At 34.4% G+C, this 6,735-nt stretch overlaps 1 pseudogene; it reads left to right on the top strand.

Annotated features, from left to right (window-relative positions):
* Positions 1-743: 743 nt before the first annotated feature.
* Positions 744-1,082, top strand: LOC103074488 (60S ribosomal protein L35a pseudogene; annotated as a pseudogene).
* The last annotated feature ends 5,653 nt before the right edge of the window (positions 1,083-6,735 follow it).

The raw sequence follows: 6,735 nt of genomic DNA, 5'->3' as shown, positions 1-6,735 counted from the left end.
TGTGAGTCTGACTATAAGGAGGAAAAGGCAAATTTAAGGAGGCAGTAAAAACACAATCAGTGGTTGCCAGGGTTGGAGTAGGGGGAAGGGTGAATACGGTAGAGCATAGAAGAGTGTTAAGGCAATAAAAATATTGCCTTACTCTCTGTATAAAACTAGAATGATGGACAGATGTCATTACACATTTGTCCAAACCCATAGAATGTATGAAACTGAGAGTGAACTTTTATGTAAACTATGGAGTTTGGGTGATTAGGGTGTGTCAGTGTAGGTTCATCTATTGCAACAAAGGTACCTCTCTGGTAGGGGGTGTTGATAGACAGGGGCAATATGGGAAATCTCTGTACCTTTGTCTTAATTTTGCTATGAACCTAAAACTACTCTAAAAAATCTTTAAAAAAGTGACAGATATTGTCCTTTGTAAAAACTGTACTGCAGGAATTAAGATGGGTGAAACTGTCACCCAAGGGTTAGGGAACATCAACCAGTCTATTTATATCTCAAAATTAGATAATTTTTGTAATGCATGGGTATTATCTATGATCCCTTCCATGAATGGTCTTGTGATCAATGAAGTGGAGAGACCTCAGGGTAACCCAACTGGCAGAGCAGACCTCTGGACACTCAGGGGAGAAGTTGGAAACTGTAGCAAAGCTAAATTTTTGAGAAATTTTAAAAGGCAATATAGAGCTATTTGGAGCCTGTGGGGGTCTGCTGGGAACAAGACTTCTAAAATGACAAATATGTCTGAAAGGCTGTGGTCCAAGGCCATTTTTGCTGGCTATAAGCAGGGTCTCTGGAACCAGAGGGAGCACACAGCTCTTCTTAAAACTGAAGGTATTTATACTAGAGATGAAACTGACTTCTATCTAGGCAAGAGATATACTTATGTGTACAAAGAATAACACAGTAACTCCTGGTGGAAAACCTAACAAAACCCTAACAAAACCAGAGTAATCTGGGGAAAGGTAACTCACGCTCATGGAAACAGTGGCATGGTTCGTGCAAACTTCTGAAGCAACCTTCCTGCTAAGTCCATTGTACACAGAATCTGCGTGATGCTGTACCCTTCAAGGATTTAAACTTATTGAAAAGTACATAAATAAAAGTGTAGTTTGGTAAAAAAAAACAAAGAGGCAATTTGGAAATATTACTACTCACATATATTTTTAAAAGTTAACAATATCTGTCCAATGAAAACATATAGAATCTGTAAAGAACTCAGGCTGATTGTTCATGATATGAAAACAGTAAGAATCAATTTGTCAATTGACACTTTAACTTTTAGGATATGGGACAAGTAATACTGTTTCCTATATAAAGACATCCACATTCTTGAACACTAGCACTCAAATAAATATAAATTTAAATTACATTTCCTTAGGAAATTAGGAAAATACAAGTTTCTAACCTACATTATTTGCATTAGTCCTAACATTTTGCATTTTAAACTTAAAAGGTTAAGATGTGAGAGGGAGTTTCTTTTACAGTGCTGTTAGAACTCTACTAAGGAAGAAAGGGAGGAAGGAAAAAGGGGAATTGAGTTTGACCTTGAGATTTTTCATATTTTTCAAAGTAAAGGATATATTTATGAAATTTGTGAAATTACTCTAAAACTTTTCTCGCTTTTGGAATTAAAATATAATTTGTGTCATATGTGTCATTTTTTTATCAGCAAATTTGGAACTTATTATCTCTACTCTTAAAGATTTAGTATTAAATGAAGATTCATGTCTGAAAACTGTGGCTACTGTTTTACATATTAAATGTGCCAGTATCAGAACTGGAGAGTGAAGTAAATGGAAAATGCCAGTTATTAGAAATTAAAATAATAGGAGAAAAAAAGTAGCACCAGCATGTAGACCCTTAAATCAGTGCTGTCGGGAATGTGACAGAACACTTTACTCTCTCCTTGGGGCTTTGGTTTGCAGATGCATTTGTGTCAGAATGTTTCACTTAAGTAAGGAAAGAAGTAAAGTTGGAGCACAAATCAAAAAACAAAGGGTTCAGTTTAACAGCTAGAGTTTGAATAAATGAGAAAAGTTCTGGTCTATCGTTCATTAGATTCATCACTTAGTTATGATTTCTCTTTATCTGAGGGGTCATGTTTAACCCTCTGGACATTTTTAAACTATATTCTTTAAAATATAACTAAAAAATCCTGTTTTAATCAGGATGAAAAAATATATATTTCTCCAGAATCCACTTAATGTGGTTGAGCACAATCTCCTGTTAAAAGTTCCAAAATCAAAATTAATGGAATTGACATTTTTAGAGATATCTTCCAAATCACTTTGCCTTTATCATATCAGAAAGGCATTTACCTCCACATATTATATGTGTATATTATATATATATATATATATATATGCATGTATATGTATACAAAATTCAAGACCAACAAGCTATAGGGTTTAAGGGGGATTTGAAATTTTTAGAACTTAGGGTAGTCATGAAACCTTGCCAGAAACTCAAAATAGTGAATATAGTTTATGATCACAGTGAAACACACCACAATTCACTTAAAATGGAAGGAATTCCAATGTTCTGCCACAGAGGGAACAGAATTCAATACACACAAAAAACACACCCAAACTATCTCACATTTAATAACAAGAAGTCAGTTTTGAAATGTTTCACATGTGGCAGTTTTGACCCCTTGGCCACAAGTTTCTCCATTTCTATATTCATGACTTACTTTCCTTCACTATTTCTACACTCATCTTCCTTTTTTCTTAGCTTGCCAGGTACCATTATCTTTTTCCCCTACATTCCTAACATTTTTGTTCTGAAGACTGGTTTCTTGTTTACTTTGCCTAGGCTACACATTCCAGCTGAAAAGTATCAAAATGTAGTGGCAAACACACTCTAAAAAAATTCTATTTATAAAGGGATATTTTTATTCTCTTATCTTTCTCTTTTTTTTTTTTAACATGTTTTTCTTCTTATTTTACTGGGTCATAGAATTTAAAATACATAGGGTATTTGCCCAAGAGATATTTGTTGGGCAATCATATATCTATAATCATATTTTGTATATATCTATATATATCTATATCTATATATCTATATATATAGATATAGATATATATATCAACAAAATTCCTTTGACAGAGGAGAGGATTTGAGAAAGTATGAGTACATGAAATAAATCTTTTTCTTTGAAAAGCCTCCCACTTTAATTTACAAAATTATCTCCTCCTTCTGGGTTAGATAAATAAATCTCATGCTCAAAATAATTTTTTAAAAAGTCAGTTTCATATATTTAAAAGCTATCACTGGCTTTAGCCTATGAAAATAATGAAAAATTCTATCTCTTTATCTAGAGAAGTATTTATTCAACATTCCAACATTTGCCAAAAAAAAAAAACAAAAAAAAACTTCTGGAAAAGCTTTGTGAGGGATACAGAAGGAAGATCTACTACATATGTGATGGGTGTCTATTTCAGCAAATCATAGTCTTTGCCTAGTGGGAAATTGTATTAGTGCATTCAAGCTGCTACAACAAAAATACTACAGAATGTGTGACTTATAAACAGCAAGAATTTATTGCTCACAGTTCTGGAGGTTGGAGGTCCAAGATCAAGGTGCCAGCACGGTTAGGTTGTGGTAAAGGTCTTCTTCCAGCTACAGACTGCTGACTTCTCACTGTGTCTTCATATGGTAGAAGAGGCGAGAGGGGTGGGTAGGTCTGTAGGATTCTTTTATAAAGACACTAATCCCATTCATGAGGGCGCTACCCTCATAACTTAAGCATCTACCAAAGCCCTTACCTCCTAATACCATTGCATTGAGCATTAGGATTTCAATATATGAATTTTGGGAGAAACACAAACATTCAGACCATAACATTCCACCCTAGTCATACAAAATTCATATCCTTCTCACATATCACCAACTCAAAAGTTTATGTCCAAAGTTTCATCTAAATATCATCTAAATCAGATACAGATGAGACTCCAGCTGTGAATCTGTGAAATCTAATATGTCATGTGCTTCTGAAATACAATGCTGGGACAGGCATAGCATAGACATCTCATTCCAAAAGGGAGAAATATAAATGAAAAATAAATAATAGGTCCCAAGAAAGTCCAAAATCCTAAGGCCCACAGGTCAGGCAATCCTGCATTCTGGACACAAGGAGGTAGGGATACCCCTTTCAAAATACACTGGGTTGGCTCATAGCCCCCATGGCTTTGTTGGGCACAGCACACTCCATGGCTTTCATGTGTTGGAGTTCAATGCCTGTGACTCTCTTGGGTTGGAATCTCACACCAGTGGCTCTGCTGATATGAGGTCTTGGGGGCACACTCACCCCAATGGTTCCACTGAGCATTATCTTAGTGGACACTCTCTGCAGTCACCCCACCTGAGTTCAGCACCCCATGGTTCTGGGCAGCTCCATATTTGAAATCTAAATGGAGGTGTAGAAGAAACATCCACACTCATGATAGGTATTTATTTCAGCAAATCATAGTCTTTGCCTAGTGAGAAACATACTAAGAACAGTTCCTCACTTCAAGGCATTTAAAATACAGTTTGAGGGAAGAGATAGCAAAGTGAAAAAATTTTAATTATAAGTTAAATGTAACATCAATATAATAATGAAATAATTGTTCTAATGGTGTGCATAATTAATATTAAAAAATTGTCCAGAAAATGATTGCTGTGGAAATTCAAAAGACAGCAAGAACCTTGGTCTGAGAACATTAGAGAAATTTCTGAGAGTAGGTAGATTTAAGTTGGGTGACAGAGAGTAGGTCAGATTTGAACAAATGTTCAGAGAGAACAAAGATTAGCAACAGTAAAGTATTCCACTAGCAACTTGATTGCCTGAAATAGAATTAATAGAGTTGACTTGGGGACAGAGAAAGAGATGATGATTTTAAAAATAAATACTAACTGAAGTTAAATTTTGCTTGCAGCATACTCATAGTGTGGAAAATCTTTTGCATTTTTCTGTGACTTCTGTACATCCAACTTAATATGATTAAGTAATGGCTAATGCCTTTCTTTTATTGAAGACAACATTGAAGAAAGGTATTAAAAGGAAGAAAAAACAACATGTGGATAGAAGAAGATAACAACTTTATATAGATAACTGTATTAGTTATCTAATAACAACTTTGTTTATTATGACCACCTATATAAAATCCTAGTCTCATGTAAAATTATATTAATTTAAATAAAATTTTTATAAGCAGTCTTAGCTCATGATTCACATAAAAATATTGGATTCCCATATACCAGTAATTACCAACTAGAAAATGTAAAATTTTTAAAAATCTTACTCCCAACAGCACAAGAGCATAATGTTACTAGAAATACAAATAACCATACTGTAAATTCTTGGCAAAAAATTATAAAATATTATTAAAGGATAAAAAAGAGATGTGACTAAATGAAGAGATATAATATGATAATGAGCTGTAAAATTGCCTTTTCTACCAGAATTAATCTATAAATTCAAAACAATTGCAATAAAAAGAACACATTATTTTTCTTGGGACTCAACAAGACATTCCTCAAATTCATATAAAAATGCAAAGTGCCAAAAGTAGTCAAGATAATGTTGAGAAAAAATAAGCAACTGTTTTGAGGTTCATATGTATCAAGATTCAAACTAATGAACATTGTAATTAAGGCAGTGCAGTTCTGGCACTTGAGACCAACGGAGTAAAGGGGTCCATATTAGAGTTGGAAACAGATTCATACAGATGTGCACCTTGATATGACAAAGGTACTATTGCAAATACCTGTGGAATTAATGAATTATTTAATGTATTGGTGTCTCCCTTTCATAACAAACAAAATAAGTTCTAGAGCAGGACTTTTCCAGGTGGAAAATTCCAGTACAAAGTAGTTATTTTCTTCTCTCTTCTAGAAAAGCACTCCACACCAAGGAGAAAAAGAAAAGAAACACACACACACACAAACACAAACACACACACACACACACTCACACACACATATATTGCATCTTTGAGAAAATTAGAAAATACAAAAATATAGAAAGTACCTATCTGTATGTAGAAAGGGGCCATTGGGCAGGTCATGGAAGGAAGAGAGTAGAGAACACACCCATTACAGAATTCAGGGTTAGCAAAGTATACTTTTCTATAGGTCCAGAAGAAGGGGTATAGCCTGATGGTCAAAAACAAAATTCCTGTCTTTCACCTTTACAATGAATGCATGATGCAGGGGCTGGCATTAGGAATTTCCCAGGTCAACTGTGGTTTCAAGAAACGTTTTCTACAGCATGTTTTACAAAGTTGCTCCAAGATACCAGGCTCTATATTAGCAATTCTTATCCAGGTCTCACAACCCACTGATGTGCCATGTAATGGTGTGGTAAATTACACGTGATTTGTTACTAAAACATAAAAAATTCCAAATTCCGTATCTTTTCTTAAATAAAGATGAATTGAGATTATTTCTAGTTATATTTCTCTCTCACTGGATATTGACCTGGCTTCAGCCGGTACACTTCGTGTAAGTTTTGTCAGTTTTGTGTGTTCAGAGCAGAACAAATGGATTGAAAATCAATGCCCAGGGTTAGTTCTCCTTTTATGTTAAACTTATTAATGTCAGATTTGTTGTTACAGACCTGCATTTTGACAATGTTCTACACCAGAATATACCAAAATATATAAGTGGACTGTAATCTTTTTTTTTCTCTAAGAACCTACCTTGGAGGAGAGAACTTCTGAGAACCCTGGGAAGCTTCCCTTGTGC

This window comes from Lipotes vexillifer, unplaced genomic scaffold, assembly GCF_000442215.2.
Source record: "Lipotes vexillifer unplaced genomic scaffold, Lipotes_vexillifer_v1.1 scaffold199, whole genome shotgun sequence".
In the NCBI taxonomy this organism is placed as follows: domain Eukaryota; kingdom Metazoa; phylum Chordata; class Mammalia; order Artiodactyla; family Lipotidae; genus Lipotes; species Lipotes vexillifer.
Note: the sequence above shows the minus strand (reverse complement) of the source record. Positions and strands in the feature narration are given on the sequence as shown.